This window comes from Erpetoichthys calabaricus, chromosome 5 (assembly GCF_900747795.2).
Source record: "Erpetoichthys calabaricus chromosome 5, fErpCal1.3, whole genome shotgun sequence".
Taxonomy (NCBI): Eukaryota; Metazoa; Chordata; class Cladistia; order Polypteriformes; family Polypteridae; genus Erpetoichthys; species Erpetoichthys calabaricus.
Window position 1 is genome coordinate 219,273,513 of NC_041398.2, and position 22,908 is coordinate 219,296,420.

The 22,908-nt window shown below is 40.5% G+C and overlaps 1 protein-coding gene across 5 annotated transcripts in view; it reads right to left on the minus strand.

Moving 5' to 3' along the window:
* Window positions 1-22,908, minus strand: part of rab27b (RAB27B, member RAS oncogene family) — a 408,143-nt gene that overhangs the window by 290,684 nt on the left and 94,551 nt on the right. The window contains exon 1 of one of the 5 annotated variants that reach the window (XM_051928025.1): window positions 15,640-15,646. The exons of the other annotated variants lie outside the window; for them this stretch is intronic. The gene's annotated coding sequence lies outside the window, so the exon portion shown is untranslated. Of the gene's footprint in view, window positions 1-15,639; window positions 15,647-22,908 lie in introns of those variants that run through there. 5 annotated transcript variants of the gene reach the window in all.

The following is a 22,908-nucleotide window of genomic DNA, read 5'->3' on the forward strand; positions in this document are numbered from 1 at the left end:
CCAAAGAATGTTTTCAGAGGAGCAGAAAGTCACACGCAAGTCTGTTCACCCTGATCAACCAATCATCATACATAATCATTTCTTTGTATAAAAAGATAAGCCGTCCCCAGTCCTATAAGGTCTACCTTACACTATTAATGGCACTGTGAAGTAAGAAATTCACTATACTCTGTTCATGTGGGAATAAAGCTGAACTTAAAGCCACCATTTCCATCAGAGAACAGATATAATCTGCCAGGAAGCTAATTTGTATTTTCTCCACTTGGATAATCAGCACATCTGCAAAGACCTTAGCTAACTACTGCATGGCTGGTATCCTTAGGCACATTAGATGGAGTTTTCTCCACTTACGACCCCAACCTTCTTCAGTTTTTCCAGGTGTCTTACAATGCCCAAAGCTAATGAAGCTAATCACTATTTCCATATGAAAGATTATAACAAAAAGCTCCATTTTCTGTACAATACTAACATACACTCACTGAGTAAATTATTAGACTTTACTAATGCTGGGTAGGGCATTCTTTTGCTCTCAAGAAAACCTCCATTCTTCTCCGCTCCTCATGCTATGGATTCCACAAGACATTAGAAACATTCCATCGAGATTGTGATCCATGCTGACACAACTGCATCACACAGTTTTGTCAGCTTTGTCAACTGCACATTCATGCTGTTAATCACCCATTCTACCACATGCCAAAGGTTTTCAGTTGGATTCAGGTCTGGTGACTGAGAAGGCCACTACTGAACACTGAACTCATGGTCATGTTTCATGAAACCAATTTGAGGTGACTTTTGCTTTGGTACACGGTGCTAGAAGTAGCCATTTGAAGATGGGTAAATGGTGGCCATGAAGGGATGCACATGGTCACCAACAATATTCAAACAGGTTGTAGCATTCAAGCAATGATTGATTGGTACTAACAGGCCCAAAGTGTGCCAAGAACACATTCCCCACAACATGACACCATCGCCACCAGTCTTGACTGTTGGCATAAGTCAGGTGGGGTGCATGGATTCATTCTGTTGACGTCAAATTCTGACCCTACCATCTGTGTGAGATTCACCAGACCAGGCTACATTTTCCCAGCCTTCAACTGTCCAGCTTTGGGGAGCCTGTGCCCACTGCAGCCTGTGCTTTCTGTTCTTGGCTGACAGAATGGGAACCCAATGTGGCCTGCTGTTGTAGCAACCTCAGGGTTCAACGTGTTGTGCAGTCTGAGATGCTTTTCTGCTCACCACAGTTGTACTGAGTGATTATCTGAGTTACTGTAACCTTTGTGTCAGCTTGAACTAGTTTGGCTATTCTCCTCCGACCTCTCTCATCAACAAGGCCTTTCCATCCTCAGAACTGCCACTCATTGGATATTTTTTATTTTTCTGTGAGTGAACTCTACAGATAGTTGTGCATAAAAATCCCAAGAGATAAGCAGTTACACAAATACTCAGACCAGTCTGTCTGGCATTAACGATCATGCCAAATCACGAGATTCCATTTTTTTCCCCCATTCTGGTGTCTGATGTGAACATTAAGTGAAACTCCTGACCTGTATCTATTAAGTTGCTGCAACATGATTGGCTGATTAGATAATTGCATGGAAAAGCAGGTGTTCATAATAATTTGCTCAGTGAGTGCATTATTAATTATGCCGTGATTAAATAAAAAAATGTTTTACAAAATAATGTTTTGCTACCTGTATAATTAATGGCAAAAGTACCACAGTATTATGCTGTCTGGAATGTATCTCCATAAATATAATAATGTCTGACCCCTCTTGTTCCTTTTTAATTAGCTGAGCTTCTTCTGCAACATTTCTGAAGTTCAGTCGGACAACATTTATAGCAGTACTATGAAAACCAATTCAACTCACTATAGGTCTTTACGCTTCAGACAAATGTGGAGTAAATGGACAGTTTTAAGAGGGACTCGCTTCAAAGTGTGCAGACAAGACAATCTGAGAAATGGATTACGGCCGTTTTAACAAGCAAACATATAACTGCCCTTACTTGCACTATAAGTGTAAGTCAAACATACATAAAAGGGGGTTTGTGGTACCCTATACAGCACTGCTTGTACAAAGATTAATCTTAGGTTAGGTAAGGTTAGGTAGAATTTATTATTATAAAGGAAAATTTGTTTGCAGTAGGACACTGTTAAACATACTTAAAAAAAAGCCAAGACACAATACATGACAACAATGAGTACACACACCTACATGATTTCTGAAAATAACAATAATAACCTTTAACAGTACATAATAATAATTCAGAATTCAGCAGGATTCCTACAACTACTAAAATTCAAATTGCATACAGCTTGGAGAATAAAAGATGACTATTTTACCCTAAATCTGCAACCTGATCGCAATAAATGAACCAAATGAAACTCATTTTCTGAATCCCAACTCACCCCCTAACACAATGAGAAAGTACAGTGATGTATCATAATATCTTAAATTCTTACAAATAAATTTTTTATTTTTTACAAAATTTTTACAAAATTTTAGACTTTAGTTCTTTAATGATATTCCAAAATAAGATAGCATGGGTTTAGCCAAATCTTAACTGCTTTAAATCAGTATGAGGAATCACATTAAACTGGGTGCTCTTCTCCGACAGCTGTTTGAATCGGGTAGGGGCTGGAGGCTGTGTTTTCAGTTTAATTACTGTATTATACGTGTGACTGTCATTTTTTTGTAGCCACTTAATTCAGCAGTGGGTTTCAGGGAGCCAGGGCCTATCCCAGCAATACTGGGAAAAAAGTAAGAACTAATCCAAGAAGGGGCACCAGCCCACTGCAGACCACTCTCACACACTCCTTCACACCTGAGTAATTTATGATTAAGCATTTCAAAAAGACATTATGAAGGGGACTTTGTGCATTTCACAGACAAGATATCTAGGAACAGATCATTATCGCTTAAAAATGCTATATTTATTTATTTATTTAGCTCTGTCACACTGTACCAGACTCAACATCTTCCTGTTATTATCTTGTTTTTCCTCCCATGGTGAGTAAAATAACATTTATGCTCCATGGATCTAATATTGTGAAGCTTTTCATAAATGCTTGTCGGACTCCCTGTCTTCTAAATATCATATTGTTTTGATCTTTAATACTGTGTCTATGGAAAATTTTCACCCCCTTGGAAGTTTTCACATTTCATTATTATACAACTTTGAATCACAATGGATTTAATTTGTTTTTCATGACACTGAGCAACACAAAGTGTTTTCTGTAATGTCACAATGTAAACAGGTCTCTGCAATGTGGTGTAAATTAATTACAAGTATAAAACACAAAATATTATTTACCGTCTGTGAGTCAGTATTCAGTAGCTGTAGCTTTGACAGCCGTTCCTGCCTTGAGTCTATGTGCACAGCTCTCTCTTTCTCCCTCTGCCAGCTTTACACATCTGCCATTCTTCCCCATTCTTCCTTGTAAAACTGCTCAAGCTAAGTCAGGCTGCAAGAGGACCATGAGTGAAGAGCCTTTTTCAAGTCTGGCCACCAATTCTCATCTGGATTGAGATCTGGACTCTGACTAAGCCACTCCTGGACAGTAACTTCGTTTTTTTAAGCCATTTCTGTGTGCCTTTGACTTTTTGATTGGGGTCCTTTTCTTGCAGGCAAACAAATCTTCTCCCAAGGGGCAGCTTTATACTGCATCAGGTTTTTCTCCAGGATTTCTCTTTATTTTGCTGAATTTGCTTCACTCTTTGCCCTCACAAGCCATCCAGAGCCTCCTGCAGAGAAGCATCTCCACAGCATGATGCTGTCACCATCATAGTTCACGGTGGGGATGGTGCGTTTTTGATAATGCACAGAGTTTGGCTTATACCAAACATGATATCTAGGCTGATGGCCAAAAAGCTCAATTTTGGTTGTACCAAACTAAAGATCCTTCTAACAGTCTCCCACGTGCCTTCTGGCAAACGCTAGTGGAGTTTTCAAGAGAAGCTTTCTCTTTCCACTTTCTCATATAGATGTTGTCCGTGTGCTACACCAGTTACAGTTGTTGTCTGCACAGTCTCTCCAATCTCAGCCACTGTAGCTTGTAAATCCTTCAAAGTTCTCAGAGGTCTCTTGGTGGCCTCCATCACTTGTTGTCTTCCTCTTGCATAATCCTTCAGTTTTTTCTGGATGCCTTGCTCTAAGCACAGTTACATCTGTGACACACTTTCCATTTCTTAATGATTGATATAACTGGACTCCAAGGGATATTCAGTGACTTGGATATTTTCTTCTCTCCATCCTCTGACTGGTGCTTTTCAAACACCTTTTCACAAAGTTACCTGGAGTGTTCTTTTGTCTTCATTGCATACGTTAGGCCACCATATTGACTCACATTCCAGACACCAGGGGCATTTATGTTGCAATCAATTGAAACCCCAGATTGGTGATCTCCATTGAATTAATTATGTCAGTCAGTCATTTTCAAACCCAGTTTGTCCTGAACAGGGTCACAGGGGATGCTGGAGCCTATGCCAGCCAGCATAGGGCGCAAGGCAGGAACAAACCCTTTGTGCCAGTCCATCACAGGGCGAACACACACTCACACACTAGGGCCAATTTTGTATCGCCAGTTCACTTTACCCGCATGTCTTTGAACTGGACTGGACTGGAATGGAGGAAACCGGAGCACCTGGAGGAAACCCATGGAAACATGCAGAGAACACTGGCAGGCAGTGTGGTGTAGTGATTAAGGCTTTGGACTTCAGACCCTAGGTGGTGGGTTCAGATCCCACTACTGACACTGTGTGATCATGCACAAGCCACTTGACCTACCTGCGCTCCAATTGGAAAATCAAAAGAAATGTAACCAATTGTATCATGAATGTTGTAGGTCATATTGGATAAAGGTGTCAGCCAAATAATGTAATGTTAACATGTAAGCTCCACACTGGGAGGACCAAGGATGTGAAGCCACAGCACTACCACCATGCCACCGCTGAACTAATTATGTGACTTCTAAAATCCATTGGCTGAACCAATGATGATTTAGGTGGGTCATATTAAAGAAGGTGACTATTTATACATTTAGTGTTTTATATTTGTAATTAATTCAGACCACTTTGCTGACATCTGTTTTCACATTGACATTAAAGAGTGTTACTCTGTTGATCAGTGTTAAGAAAGCCAAAATAAATCCACTGTGATTTAACATTGTATTACAATAAAATGTGAAATTTCCCAAGGGGGTAAATACTTTTTAAAAGGCACTGTACCTGCTACCATATCATTGGTGGCATGGTGCCACAATGACTAGGCCCCATTATGCACTCTGGTGCTGAATGCACATGAGGTAAGACAAGCCACGTTAATCTTAATAAGGCTGCTGGCCCTGATGGGGCCACTGGATGGGTCCTGAAGCATTGTGCGAGACAGCTGACAGCAGGGTTCACCAGCCTGTTTAATATCTCTGTAGAACAGACCGCTGTCCCCACTTTCCTCAAGTCTGCCTATAATTGTCCCTGTTTCAAAACAGGCAGTAGCGAGATCCCTGAGCAATTATCGCCTGGTGATGCTGAGCCCTATTGCTATGACATTATGAGCAGCATCCTCTCCTCCCTGGACCAATACCAGTTCGCTTACAGGGAAAACTGGTCAACTGAGGACACTGTCTCACTTGGCCTTCATACTGCCCTGTCACACCTGGAGCAGAGGGACCGCTATATGCTGATGCTGTTCATCGACTGCAGCTCCACCTGTAACCCCACCCTCCACAGCAAGCTGGCTATTAAACTAAACAACTTGAGTCTCAACTCACACCTGTGCAACTGCATTCTGGATTTTCTCACTAACAAAACATAAACTGTGCACATGAGTAAGCACTTCACTTCATCTATAATACTGAAAACTGAGGTACCGCAGGGCTGTGTACTGAGCCCTCGCCTTTACCACGACTGCAAATCTACCCATGATACTAACATTATAACAAAGTTTGTAGATGACACCACTGTGACAGGCCTGATCGCCAATAATGATGAATCAGCCTATAAAGAAGAGGTCAAGAATCTGGAGAGTTGGTGCCAGAACAATAACCTTGAACTCAATGCCAAGAAAACAAACGAACTGATTCTGGACATCAGTAGACTGAACTACAGCGGTAACCATCCCATCAGCACTAACGGCGAGAGAGTGGAGACAGTCCAGAGTTTCAGATTCTTAGGAGTCCACATCAGCCAGGACCTGTCACGGACAACAAACATGACAGCAATGGCCAAGAAAGGTCTTCAGAGGCTGCTGGTTAACTACTACAGGTGCACCATAGAGTCGGTTATCACATACTGCATTACATGGTATGCTGGCTGCACCTCTGAGAACAGGAAGGCCCTTCAGCATATCAATAAAACGGCTCAGCGAATTACTGGCGCTCAGCTACCGTCACTGGAAGCAAAGAACATTTGTAAAGATCCAACCCACCCCGAACATAGAATTTTCACTTCTCTTCATTCTGGCTGGCGCTTTAGAGCACTACTAGGCTGAAGAACAGTTTTTACCCCAAAGTAACCCACCTATTAAATACACAGCGATCACTGCCCCTTCCTTTAACAGAACCACCTCTGACTGAACTGAACTTCTCCATCAACCACACATAGTCACAAACTTATACATGACCCATGTGACTGCAATTGTCACTGTGACTTCAGTTATTATTTATCTATTTATTTATTTATGCTTATATATTTACTTTTACTTTTACTCTGTGTATATTTGGAACTGTTAATCGTAACTGCGCTTTTCATAGTTTAATGTTTATATTTAAATTTGTGCTTCTTGTAGTTTAGTGTCTGCTCTTACATACCTTTATCTAAGGGCATCTACAGGTTTGCTCCAAACAATATTTCATTGTATTGTGAAGTGACAATAAAGGCATCTTACATCTTACTAAGAGTTAAGAGTTCAAATTGAGCATCGATTACTGAATTAAATATGCACTGGTAAACGAAACTGCTTTACTAAGTTGCACCACCATTCTTTGAGACGTGTTTTTTAAAATTGACACATAAAAGCAGCATTTAAGCTACAAGTCAAATCGTATTAAATCCAAACACAGAATAAGCACCTTCAGCGACGATAAGGGTGTTAAACACAGCTCAAAGAAGAAAACTGAAAAATGACAGGCTGACAAGCTTTGTTGCAAAGCAAGCAATATTACTCTAAAAAACAGCTCCTCCCAATAAACTAGCGCACACCGAATATGCATGCTGCTTACATGATTAGGTTTCAACAAGGAAAACTCTACTGATCCATGTTCAGGAACTGTGTATTAAATAATAATGCAAAGGGCAAAGAAATTCTGCAGATAATCCGTTATCCCTAAGAAGTCACATGAGCTGAAAATGCAGCTAGTCACAGCCAATAACCTCACACTCACAGTTGCACTGCACTAATAACTGAGAATTATTCAATGCCACATGCCACTATATGGGTGAAGATTGAGTACTTAAGGCTGCTGCTGGCCCTCTCTGGCAATATGACCTCCCTTCTCTTAACCCCCAACTGATTGGAAGCTACGCTTAACAGCACCTCTGCGTCCTCTAAAAACCCAAGTGATCAGCATCCATACATCTGAATTCCTAACCCAATTAGCCAGGGCAGGGTTGCAGGGCCGCTGGAAACATTGGGAACAAGAGATAACAGTTCCTAGACTAGTCAGTCCATTGCAGGGCAAACTTACACACAAGAGGTCCGGTTTAGCAATTTCAATGTCAATTCACCTATCCTGCATGTCTTTGGGCTATGAAAGGAAACCAGAGCACCTGGAAGAAACCCAACCCCATGCAGGTCATGGTGAGACACAATTTGTCACAGGCAGCAGCACTACCACCCAATGATCGGCATATTCATTTTAAATGTGCCTGCAAGTCTTCTACATAAACTTTATGCTACGCATTCAGCCATTGATCCCAACTGTCCCTTGTGTTTTGAACATGTCCCTGGTACTTATATGTTTTTGCACTGTCCTCAAGTCTTCTGTTTTCCGTAACTGTCTTCACCTGGTTCTCTCAATTCTTTTTTTCCTGGACCTGTCTACTCTTGCCCTGTGATTATTTCACTTGGGTATCTTCACTGCAAAAAAAAAAAATCTCAGCTTCTTGCTGAAAATCTCCTAATTCTCTTTCTGTAAAGTTTTGAAAATCCTCTTTTCTTTAATCGAGTCTTACTTGAACTTTTGCAGCGCATGGATCAATGGATCATCTGGCTCCAGTACAGAGAAGTGTCAAGATGCTGTACATTTAATGTGGAGCCAGCCAGCCAGTGGTTTCTTTCTTCCTAATTCTTCCCTTTTCTGATTCGGCTCTTTGCTTTTGGACTCAATGTGTCTGTCGGGCCTCTCTCGGTGGTGCAAACAGGCATCAATAATTCTCATTGATTAAGAGATCTTTTTTACAGGGAGTTTTGGGGAGTGTGGGTTCCATGGCAGGGTTTGCTATTGCTTACTCGTACTGTTTTTAATGATTTTCTTTTCTTACTGAAGACAAATAAAAAGCACAAAAAAAAACCATATGCAAACTGTGACAAATTAAATCTATGGTACTATAGAAACAAAATGTTACAGTGAGATATACAACTGACAGGCTTGCCACAAAGCTAATTGCTGCCACTTAAAAATAATGCAGCCAGTAGGGGGCGCCACTGAGCTCCAAACACCAGACACAACTGCACAAGGACAGTCCCGGGTTCAACCAAAGATTATTGTTTTTGGCAAACAGTACCTTCGACAGGCTTCTTCTCCTCAGTAGTACACAATTCAGTCCTTTTCTTTACTCCTCCACTCTTGCCAGGCGAGTACTGTCCAGCTCCTCTCCCAATGCCAACTCCCCAGGTCAAGTGGAGGTTTCTCTTTTAAAGCCTGACCTGAGAGTGTTTCTGGTGCACAATCTATTGCTTCTGGGAAGCACTTCCATGTCAGACAGGACCACAGTGGTCCTTGTGCCGTCAAAATATGACATCTTTTCCTGGCTGTCACACCAGGATCGGACAGGGCAGCCCCATGAGACCACAACTCCCATGCTGCCCTTTTGGAATCTATATGGGTTACTCATCAGGTGAAATGCTGCCAACCAGAGTATGGGGAGACGCTCTGCCCATAGCAGGCAGTCAGTCACCCACTGTCCTGTCCTTCCAGGCTTCCAAACCCATCCAATGTTTCCTTCTGTGGCTGACATCCATAACCACATCCTGGCACGGAGGGGAAGTATCGCAGCTTCCTTGATGACCTTCCATTATCAAGGCCTCCTGGCTGGGTAAGGGAGCAGTGTCCATCCTTGCTGGGATGCCAAACTGTCCCTCACATTGGAGACATTGAAGGAAAGTGGTTCAATAATTATAGTGCTCAAAACACTGCGGCCATTAATTTACTGACTCTTGTAAAATGGGTCTGAGGTGCAGGCAACATGTTTTTTTCTTCAAGGTCAGTTTCACTTATGATGTACAGTTGTGCTCATAAGTTTCCATACCCCTGGCATAATTTGTAAAATGTTATCCATTTTTGGAAATATGGATGATCAGACAAAACACCATCCTTTTATTTAAGAATAACAGTCAGGTGAAGCTGTTTATCGTAAAAGAATTGTGTGCGTCTTTCCGCAACAATAAGGCTAATGATAACTAAAGTCACATAGATTGTCCTGATCAAAAATCAAAATACCCCTGAATGTTTTGCCAGTTAATATACACTCAAGTTGAGACACACATGAAAAGTAAATGTCCACATCTGTGTCTTGTTTGATTGTAATCAGCATCTATGTATAATGGGGTTGTGTGGTATACCAGTACAAGTACGGAAAAAAACAATTTTTGAAACATTACGGTACCAGATTTTCTTCAATTTCGGTAAAAGGTGGATTTCAAGCACCTAATGCTCATTCATTTATTACCATCATTAGTACTCTAACAGGGACCCACCGAGGCCACCCCAGCTCTTTGATTTAATATACTGTCACACACGTGCGCATTGGAGGCAGCTAAAGGGCTTGAGTGAAGGCAGTTCTGAGGCATGCCGGGATGTGGCAGAGTGCACTGACTCTTTTTTTCCCTTACCTATAGACCATTCCCGGGAGATTCCACCTGGCTCTCTTGACATCACTTCTGGGACCGAGCCAATGGAAGAAGACCTTACCGGCTCCTGCCCCTGTGAGGTCACGTCCGGGCTCGAACCAATGGCTGAAGAACATGAGCCAGATCCCTATGACCTCACTTCCCGTCTTCCCCTTTAAATACGTAATACGTATTATGTCTAGCTCAAATCATCAAGGGGGACCTCCGGCACCATGCCCACCCGGTCTTCGCACATATATATTTACCCGAGACGTAGCAAGGAGACAAGCGACAGAGCCAGGAGGCCTCTTTATTTGCAGACATGCGGAATGAAGCAGCTGTGAGACAAAGCTGTAAAACCTCATTATCGGCAAAAATGTTATTAAGGTGAGATTTGTCCTTCAACCCTACAGGTTTCCATGAATTGCTCTGTTTTTTCCTAGAGCGTTCTGCTTGAAGAGATACCCTTTAACACCTTCCATTTAAGCTCTTGTGTTACTAATGAAAAAATAAAGAGTTTTGGAGTACCACCTTGCATGTACCTTTCCTCACCCCTTCACAATTTTAATCACATCTGTCATGTCCTCTTTTAATGCCACAGCATGATCAAGATGGCAAGGTTCAGGTTCTTCACTCTTTCCTCAAAGCTCGTAACGTGAAATCCTGATATTAGTCTAGCAGCTTGTTTCCATTGTTTTTAGCGTTGTTTTTCTATTCTTGTGTTGTGGAGACCACAACTGCAACAAATATTCCAGATGAGCCTCATAAGTGTATTATAATTCTAAAGAGTGACCGCTCTTGACTCGTAATCTCCACATGGTTCTAAATAACATACAGTAAAATATTATTTTTTAACTGCTTTTTGAATGGAATCATTTTGTTATCTAAATATGTTTAAAAGGAACTTCCCTTGACAGTCACTTACATTGACACATTAATACATACACATAATACAACTATTATAAAAAAATTAAAAGGAATTATTTAAATTTCAAGATTACAGTTTAGATGCTAAATAACAACAATTCTTAGCAACATACAGTATGCATTTTTTCTCACAAGGCATGTTTTCCACCTCTTAGCACATCACTGTATAATTACACCCAATACGTTCACATTCAGTCCTGTGCCTGGCTTTAGTATATTCTCATTTCATCTTGAGTTTGACAAAATCACGGATATATAAAGAAAATTTGCCAAACTCCACAAAATGCACTGAAGTCAATAGGGAAGGAGGAAATGAACTGGTTTTAAGGGGTGTATAATGGTGCAAAAGTGTTTTAATTGTCCCTGAGGTCTAGGGAAGCATTTGTCAACTAAGCTTGACTAATTATTGGGCCAAAAAATGTGATCTGAGCTGTGAGGCAGCAGTGCTAACCACTGAGCCAATGTACCTCAAACAATAAAAGACACAGATGGAGCGATAATTACAAACAAAATACAACACATGGCCACAAATTAGCAATAAGTAAAAAACATTTATCATTCCACTCACAAGGGTCCAATCTTGGGGCACACATTAGCACTGTGACGAAGAGGATGCATGAGGCTCATGCTATTGTTTGAACTTGTGCACCTGGCACAGTGGAACGTCTTTTTTGTTGCCAAGATGCTTTGCACTTTCTTCTTCCATAAAGAAGATAGAAATGCCTTGTAAACAGTAATAAATCTTTCATTATTATTATTACTAGTATTATTATTTCATTGGGTCTTTTATATTTTCTTTCTCAAGGAAAGGGAGGGCTCCTGTAAGGTTTGTTTTCGCTCATAGCTCCAGCAGGTGGCTAATTAGGCATGCAAATTAGTCATGTGGCACTGGCTGTCAGCACAGAGATCAGTGTTAGTTGGTGGCAGTACTCATAATACTCTCATTATGGCCAGCTAATGTACCCCTCAAAGGTCCGACTTTATAACAGCAATGTCAAACCTCTTCTTTTGTTATGGCTCTGAATGCTAGAATGTTGTAAAGGGAGACATGAATAAGATCAACACTTTCCACAATGGATGTCTCAAAAACATCTGTCATATCTTTTGGCAAAAGAAGATCTCTAATGAAGACCTTTAGAAGAAAACTAAGAGTCAGAGTGTGAGATTGGAGATCAAGCACTGACACTTAAGATGGTTTGGCCATGTCCTTAGAATGGACCATAACTGTATACCTAAGGTTGCTCTGAGATGGACACCACATGCGAAGTGCAAACAAGGCTGGCCTGAAACAACTTGGTGGCGAAATGTGATAAATGAGCTGGAAGAAGTGGACCTAACATGGGGTGAAGCAGAACATGTAGCTCAAGACAGGACCAGATGGAGGTGTGATGGTGCGGGTCCTGCTCCATACTCCCACCACTCTTCTGGGAGCCTCTCAACCTAACATCATCGGTAATGTGACCGGATGAGCTTGGCAAATGGGAACAAATCAAACTGAGCAAGGGGATGGTGCAAAAGGTGCAAAGGCTTTCATTAAAAAAACAAAAAAACAATCAAAACAGTGTCCAAAGTGCAGTGCATCAAAGTTCCTTAAATAAATAAATAATCCACAAAAACATTTTATAAAAGTGGAGATTAAAAATCAATAAATAAATTCTTTAAAACAAGGTTAAAAACAACAGGCTGGAAACAGTTCCCTTTTAAAATCCTAGTGCCTTCTTCCTTTAGCTGGCGGCTCCCCTGCTTCTCTTAAACGGCCCCTGCAACAGGGGAGTCGCCCTTCCACCAGGTGCAGCTGCCTTCCACACTGGTCCGGTAGCCTTCCACTCCCTGGCTACATTAAGCTCCCACCAGACCGAGACTCGGGTTCTCTAGTGACCAGGACGCTCATGCTGGGGCTCACTCTCCCAAGCCTCGCTGACTCCTGCTGCCTTCCATGGCATTACACAGCAAGCCAACTGCCTTCTGTGACACTCCAGCTCCTGAGATTGCTCAACTGGAGTGACCACTTCCTGCTTCCCCCACCGAGTGTCAGCCATACACTCCTGCTGAGGGACTCTCCTCCCAGCTGCCTACATTCCAGTGAGCCTGCTCTTGCTCACTCACTTGCTCATTCCCACACCATTTTTTTTTCTTCTTCTTCTTCCTGCCTTCCTCTTCTCTTCACTAACCTCCGTTCTTTTTTTCTCCCCTCCGAAGTCGCGCTCTTCCTACTTCTAATGGGGGCATGGTACAGGTGTGGCAATCAGCAACTCCCAGCATCAATTACAGAAATGGGTGATCCCGCACCTGTGCACTTCAGGTGCCGTTCCGCTCTGGCCACACTGCCACACCACCTCCTTAAGCCGCAAGTGCGGTGATCATTTATTTAAAAACTGGCCATTTGTTTAGAGCCGTGGACCCGCTATATCACAGAAGGCAAATTGTCAATGCCTTATGTGCCTTTCAGCACAAAGCTGATTAATCTAATCTAATGTACCCCTCAAATTAAAATACTATTTTTTTAAATGCATGCAGGGAGGAAGACTGGAGTACTGATCAGGTTAAGACATAACGTAAAACCGAAGTAGCTCTGCAAAAATCTTACCATATACAGTACCTGCATGAATGTTCTATGGCTCCTACAGGTCTATGATGTCACACTGGCCTCACAAAGCATCATGAACACTGGGCAAAAAATGTTTTTCTAAGACGTCTGTAGGGCAAATTTCCAGGAAAATAACTGGTAGATACAACATATTCACTTGTGTAAAAGGCTTTGGTGAATTTCGTCAATAAACACTTCCAAAGACATGCAGGCGGTTTAGAATTGCCAAGATTGAGTATAAAGATGGGTGTATGCGTGTGTACTCTGCGATGGACTGGTGTTCTGTACAGGGCTATGCCCAGGGCTGCCAGGATAGGTACCATATATAGTGAGAGAGAGAGAGAGATAGGAGAGATTGACGAAGTTTAGCTTAAGCAAGCAGAGATTAAGAGCTAATAAGACTGAAGTGTTAAAAAATTATGAAATGAATTAATAGTGTAGATCCCAGCTGTTACTTTAAAATTAATTCTTCAACAATAACATGGGGAAACATTTGGAAACATGTTAAGAACACATTGCACACAAATGTTTGAAAGTTTGTTTTTTTTATTCGCAAAGAACAATAGACAGAATGAATAAATAGTGTGGTGTGGAGTGGGACTTTAGAGACCTTCAGATCTTGACTTGATGTTAATGAACAGTACAGACAAGCTTGTTGGGTTACACGGCCTGTTCTCGTCACAATTGTACGAATATGCAAATGATTTGGTAACATGACTTGTCTGGGTTGCAACCTCCTCTTAAAGGCTGTCCATATTGCTTCTAAAATCATTGGGACTGATCTTCTACAGCTTCATACCATCTGCTCAACCCAATATCTGAAGAGGGCACAATCCATCATCATTTCTAATGCCAGCCACCCACCTCATCATCTGTTTTCACTTTTGCTTTCTGGAAGGCACTAACAGATACCTACTAAATGCTGCAATTGCTACAGGGACAGCTTCTTCCCCCACGCCATAAGGTCACTGACCACTCCTAATGTCCTATAATAGTGCCCTATTCTTACCAGACCTGTACCATACCCACCTGCTTGTTCACGTGTAATTCTGTTGTAAGTTACATGTGTACTGTCTTCTGTTTTCTTTTTTTTTTTTTTACAACTATTTAACTGTGCAATATATGTATCTATAAAGTCCTGTTTTGCACTATGTATCTTAGGCCATTCTTCTGATATTCTTATTTATTGTGCTTATTTATTTATACATCCTATTATTGTCTTATTGACTATATATACTTCCTTGCACTGAAACCCGGGCAACAGTGGCACAGAAATCTCACTAAACTCTTCCAGAAAATCTAATCTAAAGATTTCCATGGCTAGATAGATAGATAGATAGATAGATAGATAGATAGATAGATAGATAGATAGATAGATAGATAGATAGATAGATAGATAGATAGATAGATAGATAGATAGATAGATAGATACTTTATTAATCCCAAGGGGAAATTCACATGTAGCAGACAGGTACATGTAAGTCCCCATACACCACAATGTTTTTTATGCTTACTTCATTATAAAAGACATTCGTTCTCAGATGTTTAATTGGGGTATTGCTGTCTTTATACAGTATATATATATATATATATATATATATATATATATATATATATATATATATATATATATAAAAACTGTATATATGCTTTATATATATAAACTGTATATATGCTTTATACACACTGTCACAGGTGGTTGGGTGTGGTCAGCAATCAGCTGCCTATTTAAAGGTCCGCCTCCTGACAATCAAGGGTGGAGTCAGGTGAGGAGCTGGACGAGGTCGGTGAGAGAAGGGGGCGAAGAGAGGCCCTGTGTATGAGAAGAGTTTGGGAAGAAGAGAGATGGCTAATGACAGCCAGGACTGTGGGACTGTGGGGAGTAGTGTTGGTGCACTTATTGACTTTGTAAATAATAGTATGTATAATAAACGTGTGGTGATGGACTTAGATGTGTCTGCCTGCCTGTGTCCGGGTCGCCCTATTCCACAGTGGCGTAGCCAGCAGGATGCTCCACCTGGGACAAGGTGGGGGCCTGCGAGTAAGACATTGTCTGTGGACGACCCGGCACGGCAGGAGACCTCACACATGCCGCAGGGGCGGCATGCACCTAACCCCGCAGGGGCATATGGTAACCCGGGCCGTTAGCGGTCCGTGGGAGGACTATGACGTGTCTGCCTGTCTGTGTCCGGGTCACCCTATTCCACAACACACATAAACACACCCATACATGCATAGTCATAAGTTGCAATACTTTGCTGTCTGAACTTTACAGCAACAAAGGAAAGGTAAAGAACGGCAGGTTAGTAGCAAATATTCTCAAGAACAGGACACTTAGGTGCTTAGACCTTGGGATTATTAATTTTTCTAATTCATGTAAATAATAATAATAACACATTTTTTTTCTCCTTTAGGTTTTTGAAACATGATTGTGGACATTACTCTTACAGAATTCGTAAAAGAAAATGCAACTGAAATATCCTTGCACTTAGAAATCAATGATTGCCACTAAATAGGTGAATGTTTAATAAAAAATACATCAAACAATCAGATAAAAATAAGTAACACTATGACACTACGTGATACATGGTAGGTTTGAAAGCAACAGTCAGACTGAATGACTAAAATTAACTCATCAAATTGCATCAATCATCCCACAAATTAGTTCAGTTGAATGTTGCAAACTACTAAAAACAGTAAAACCTGTATTAAATAATTTCCTTTTGCTAAATAAACACAAACTCTCTGTTGGACATAGTTATTTGCCAGCTAGTAAAATTGATTAACTCATTTACTGATCAATATCCAGTCATATCCACGTCAATGTGAAATAATGACATTGTCTCCCGATATGATACCCTTAAATCAATGTTATAATGACCAAAGGCCCTTTCAATAAAACCTGTAGTAGGATTTACTTTATTTCACATTCAAACACATCTCTTACTGCCCTGTAACACAGCATGTTAGAGACTGATAATCTATGTATACAGCAGTTTTACTCTTAAACAGGATTTGAACAGACCTTCTGTCCCGTAGGAAGCTGGACAACATGCTGTGCCCCCTTAACCAGAGAGCAACTCACCTTAAAGGTCACATGTAAGGAATTATTTACTTAGCTTAACAGCATGCAAGGAATGAAAGCAGCAATTAAGTGGCCTTCTTCAGGACCCCCAACCAACTTTCCTACTTTTGTCATCCACTGCTGCTCAACTATCATCTATAAAAAATGTAAAAACCTGTTATCTCTACAATATACGTCAGCATCATTTCTAAAGATGCAAAAAAAAAATGTCTGTACATATAAACCGTTAGTCAGTCAGTCAGTCATTTTCCAACCCACTATATCCTAACTACAGGGTCACAGGGCTCTGCTAAAGCCAATTCCAGCCAGCACAGGGCGCAAGGCAGGAACAAAGCCTAGGCAGGGTGCCATCCCACCACAGGACACACACACACACACACACACACACACACACACACACTAAGCACACACTAGGGACAATTTCAGATCGCCAATGCGCCTAACCTGCATGTCTTTGGACTGTGGGAGGAAACCCACGCAGACACGGGGAGAACATGCAAACTCCACACAGGGAGGACCCAGGAAGCGAACACAGGTCTCTACATATAAACATGAGAAAAAATTCTACAAAACTTTTACATAAACCTACAATCACAATAGCAAAGCAGATAAAGAAACTGAATTATAACAGAATGTCTCTTGTAGAGTGAATATTGTGAGATTCCCAACCGGAGCATTACAACACCTAAAATGTTCCTTGATATGAAAATACACTTCAATAATCCAAAGACAACTACTGCATTTCATAAATATCCTAACTGGTTTATCCAAGTGGTTATGGTGTTTTATTGTAAGCTACAAAATAACTGCTTTGATATCTATTAGCAAGTTGTTGTAGGACCACCAACCAATGAAGAAATGATTTATATTAAACTAGACATTAAGCCCGTTACAATAACGGGCACTAGAACAGTAGTGCATTCTCTTTGACAATTTTTTTTATGCTCAATTTCCTGTTCCTCTATAGATCTATTTGCTCTTCTGAGTCTTTCTTTTAGCATTTTTCTGACGCTCATTATCTTTTTCTTCTTTTTTCGGTGGCATGTTGTCAGTAGATAGTCACGGTAATATAGGCTTGTACATCCGTAATATTTTCTGTTACAGTAATACTGGGTTGTATGTGGTCACTGTATTGTGTGCCTTTAATTTTCTCTCGCAGTAATACTGCTTTGTATTCATCTAAAATGCCTGTAATTTTCTCTGACAGTAATACTGGCTTTGATGTCCATAATATGCATTTAATTTTCTGTCACAACAGTGGGCAATCAGCAGATTCTCCCCAGCAACTAATGTAACGTGTGGCATGCAGTTGATAATCGTGCTTGTGGCGTCTCTCCAGCAAGTACTTTGCAGTTCCGCAGCAAGTATTTTAATCTGTGCTGGTGTGCAGCTGATTATTGTATGTGTGGTGTCTCCCCAGCAACAGATTTTATGTCCGCGAAAATAAGTCTACTTTTAAAAGTCATCCTATTGTAATATCATGAAAATTCGTATATTTAGGAAAACCCCTTCAACGACTGACACTTTACACTTTACCGGACCAGGCTTCTTAATCGCAAATCTGACATCCTCAGAGTGAACACTTGCACAACCACAAACACTAATCCCACCTCTTTGGGGAAGCTGGTCTCCATGTCCCAGTACCCGATTGGATTTTTCGTGCCTTTTGTTTTAAGTCTTACCTCATTTCCAGAAATCCGATTGGATCGGCCACACAATATTTTATAGGTCCCGCCCTCTCTGTCTTGTGTGACGCGTCAGGCAGCCTTTGAAGCATCGCACTGTGCCTCGCGCATGCGCACTTCACCAGAAGACACACACACACGGACACTGGATGCACACAGGGGTTTTATTAAAGAGGATGATTTTGAAACAATGTGCTAGATGTATTCATACATTAATCAAACTAATTTTTTTTCATTTATGATGCTTAATAAAAAATAAAAAATCAGAGATGAAGAGGAAGAAGATCCTGCAGCAAACAGGAAGCCAGTGAAGAGAAGCTAAAATTGACGTGATGTGATTATGTTATCTTGTGCCTGTTAGCAGCCTGGCCACAGCATTCTGGACTAATTAATGGCAGACAAGGGATGACTGGTTAGCTCCAGTGTATAGTACGCTGCCATAGTCAAGCCAAGAGACAAAGGCATGAATTAGTTTTTTAAAATCATCTGCAGAAAGAAAAGGCTTGATTTTAGTTAATCCCCTGAGCTGATCGAATGAGGTTTTAACAATGGAGTTAATTTGTCTGCCGAATTTTAAGGCATTATGAAAAAAAAAATCACACTAAGATTTGTACAGTAAGGTTTATAGTAGATTGTCAGAAGATCAAAGTTACTTCTTGGAGTACAGGTAAGAAAAGACAGCCTGCACCACACAATCTCCTTCTTTTTGGCATATAGATTGCGAAAATTCATATTTTAATGTCTTTCAGACATTCCAATAAGGGTTTAAGAGATTTTGTTTTGCTTTGTTTCAGTGGAAAAGAAATTTTTATGTTTTTTTGGAAATGGATCCTAAGGGCCACATTTACCGAGAAAAAGAACAGGCCCAATCATAGATCCTTGGGGGACCCTGCAGATGACAAGAGCCAAGGAAGAGGGAAAATTGCCCAGGTTGGCTGAAAAATGTCTGCCTGTTAGGTATGACCTGAAACCAGTGGTGGACCTACATTTTTGGGACCCTGAAGCTTGAACTGTTATGGAGGCCACATCATAACCAGCAATGAGGTCTGGACTGTTTATCTTTTTCAATGGGGCTGTTCCACGACAGACCACCGCAAATAAAAGATAAAAAAAAATATTTAATTTCTGTCATTAAGGTTAATGTTTTAAATTACTTATAATTCATTTTTATTAAATACTAGCTGTGTAAGTCCGTACTGTAAAAAGCCCGGGGTCCTAGAAACTATTGAAATCGTCAGAAAAAAACTGAAATGTAGAGATGTCAGGTAATTGAAAGGAACTACTCAGGGCATCTCTCTCCTAGGAGGATGTGTTTGGCTGATGTGCTCGTATCGCTTGTGTATTAGCAGCTAAGCGACTTTGTCTTTCTTCTGATGTTTCATTTTGCTTAAGTGCTGACCCCGCTTGTGTATTAGTGACGGGAGGAAAATTAAAAGGGATACCGTTTTGCCAATGTTAGCAGCGAAGCAACTTTGTCTTTCTTCTGATGTTTCATTTTGCTGTGTTATTAGCGGCTAAGCAAGTTTTCTGTTTCCTCGGAGGCGGAGCCCTTACCCCGACACCACCTCTCACTTCCGGGGCCGGACAGACACACACACACACTTCCACACATAGACGTTTATATATAAGATATTTATAAATGAAACATCGTTAATTTGAACATTTTTTGTTTATGGTTAGCCTACATGATAATTTAATAACTTATTAATTTTTATTTTAATAATTATTTTGTATTGCTATATAGTATACTATTAATATTATTAAAAAAACTCATACAGTAAACACTTAAAAGATTCTTCTGGAGCCCCTCCGGGATTATAGGCCCTGAAGCTTAAGCTTCATTACTTTCATAGGCCTGAACCATTCCTTGGCAGTACCTTGGATGCGCATATATTCCTCAAAACAGGCGAGATGTCATGATCAGCTATATCAAATGCAACAGTCAACTAGACAGCAGTACCCCCAGCATCACTTATTCATAGAACATCTTTAGAATGTAAAGACACTGTGCTGTGGTGTGCATGAAAACAAGACTGAAATACTTCAAAAAGGTTTGCAGTTGTAGAAAGAAAATTTTGGAAGGAAAAAGCAAGTTAGAGATGGGTCTGAAGTTTGACATATCTGTAGAATCCAGATTTGGTTTTTTTTCATTAAAGGTTGCATCATAGCATGTTTAAAATAGGCTAGGGCTGAACCAGTGTTAAGACAACTATTAATAACGTCCTGAATGCTAGGCCCAACCACAAAGGAAATAATGTCTAATGGACAAGTTGTGGGTGACAAGGTGACCAATAACTTCTGACAAAAAGGGAGACATACAGGCACAAACTGATGAAAAACTGCATGCATGTGGGAGGAATAGAAGGGTCATCAACAGAGGGTGTAATGTGGGATCTGATTTTGTTTTCTTTAACAGAAAATCTGAGAAAATCTTAATGATGTTATATCAGGGCTTGTAGGAACAGATGGATTAAGGATAGTGTTTATATTGTAAAAAAATCTAGGTCTATTAAAGTTATTTGCAATAAAATATAAAAACACTTTCTTCTAGCAGCTTTCACAGTTTTCTGATAATTAGACCTTAACATATCGAAAGACACCTGGAAGCTTTTTTTCTACTTATGCTCGGCCCACTTGAGGGTATGAGTGGCATCATTCAACCAGGGCTCAGGTTTAGGTTTTGACCCCTTGACCCTAAATGGAGAAACAGAGACTAAAATGTTAGAACGAGTGTTATTAAACAAGGTGACTTGACCATCAATGCTCAGTCTGAGGTGGGGGAAATCGCACAGCATCCATAAAAGCCATGGAGCACTGGCCGGCACTAGTGGAGTTTATTGTGTTTAGTCAGCGAGCCTGACCACAAATATTGACCTTCTGGCAGGGTAAAGAAGCCTCAATTATGACAGGCATGTGATCAGAAAAGCAAGCATCACCAATTTCATTGTTACAGACAGGTAAACAACACGATAAAACAAGAACCCATTAATATACATGTTCATGTGTTGGGCCCATCACAAACTGAACAAGATTAAAAGAATCAATGAGATTTAAAAAAAGTCTTTATTCAGACGTTTACTCACACAGCACGAATGAATGTTTAAATCCCCAAGAATGAAAAGTCTGTCATAATTTGGTATAATTCCTGCCAAACAGTCCGAGAACTTGTGAATAAATCCTTTTTTAAATTTGTGTGGTCGATAAACCACTGCACACAAAACAGGATGAGATCAGTCCATTTCAAACAGCTGTAACTCAAAGCTGGAGTAACTGTGTTGTCAATTGCTGACAGTAATAACAGCTTTTAAATATTGTCGCTAATCCATCACCCCGACCAAGAGACCTAGGGGAACTAAAAATCCTACAATTGTGGGGGTACTAATTTAGAGAAATGGGTTAACTCACCAACAGTCAGCTAAGTTTCAGTTACAAATTAAAAATCCAATCCTTGTGAGGTTAGGAAATCACTTAAAATGAATGCTTTTGTTACCTAAAGATCTAGGATTGGTCAGAGCCATCTTTAATCGGGTCAATTCGCTAGCAGGATGGGGCGCACAACCCAGCAGGTGGAGGTTCAACACAATCCACTCCACCTCTGTGGAGATATGGAGATCACCAACAGGGAAGCTGATCATGGTGGCTTTAATCAACAAGCAGAATTCATTCATACGTGGGTTCCAGAGAGCGCCGGGAGATGAAGCAACCATAACCGGACTGTAGTAGGGTTCAATCCCTGGAGAAGAAGGCGAGTAAATTTAAAGCTTCATGAATACACCTTTGTGTTTCCCTGGTCTTCTATGGTGCTTCCTTCAGGGCAATATGCAGGGCTTACAGCACAGGTACACTGGTACACCTGGTAGAGAAGGTGGAGAGCAAGTACTCTGGCCTACTTGATCTTGACTAAAATGTTTATCAACTGTTGATTGTATGTTTAAAAGAATATGACAATCATAAACCAGCAGAGAAAAAAAGACATTGTGTATATAAAAAAGACATAAACAGGACAATCCAAAACAAAGCAGACCAAAACAAATCTAGACCGCCGGCCACACACACCAGCACCATCCTCTAGCGTCAGCACTTTTGAAAAAGAGTTAAGACACGACAAAACTGGTTTAAAAAGATTTCTACAAAACATATGCAGCCTTCCCCGTGAAAAATGTAAAGAAATGTCCAGATGCTAATTAAATACACTCAAAAATGTAAAAAGAATTATCAAATTGGTCATACTTTTATTACAGAGATAAGAGGGAATTAAGGCCAAGAAAAAACATATCCAGAAAAAGCAAGAAGACATCTGTAGAATGGAGGAAATCATGACCAGCTTCCCTACAGTAAGACACCAGTGTTTATATGTTACAAAAAGTTCAAAGTACTTGGTAGTGAATTATAACAATATGGAAATTGATTTTGATGTTTTACATGTATATATATTATATATATATATTTATATATATCCATATTACTAAACGAGAATGGTAAACCGGATATGGACGCAGGAACCTGCCCGTGGACGCAAAAGACATAGTGCACAGGCGCCACACAAAGCCCCCCTCCAACTAACAGAAATCGCAGGAGAC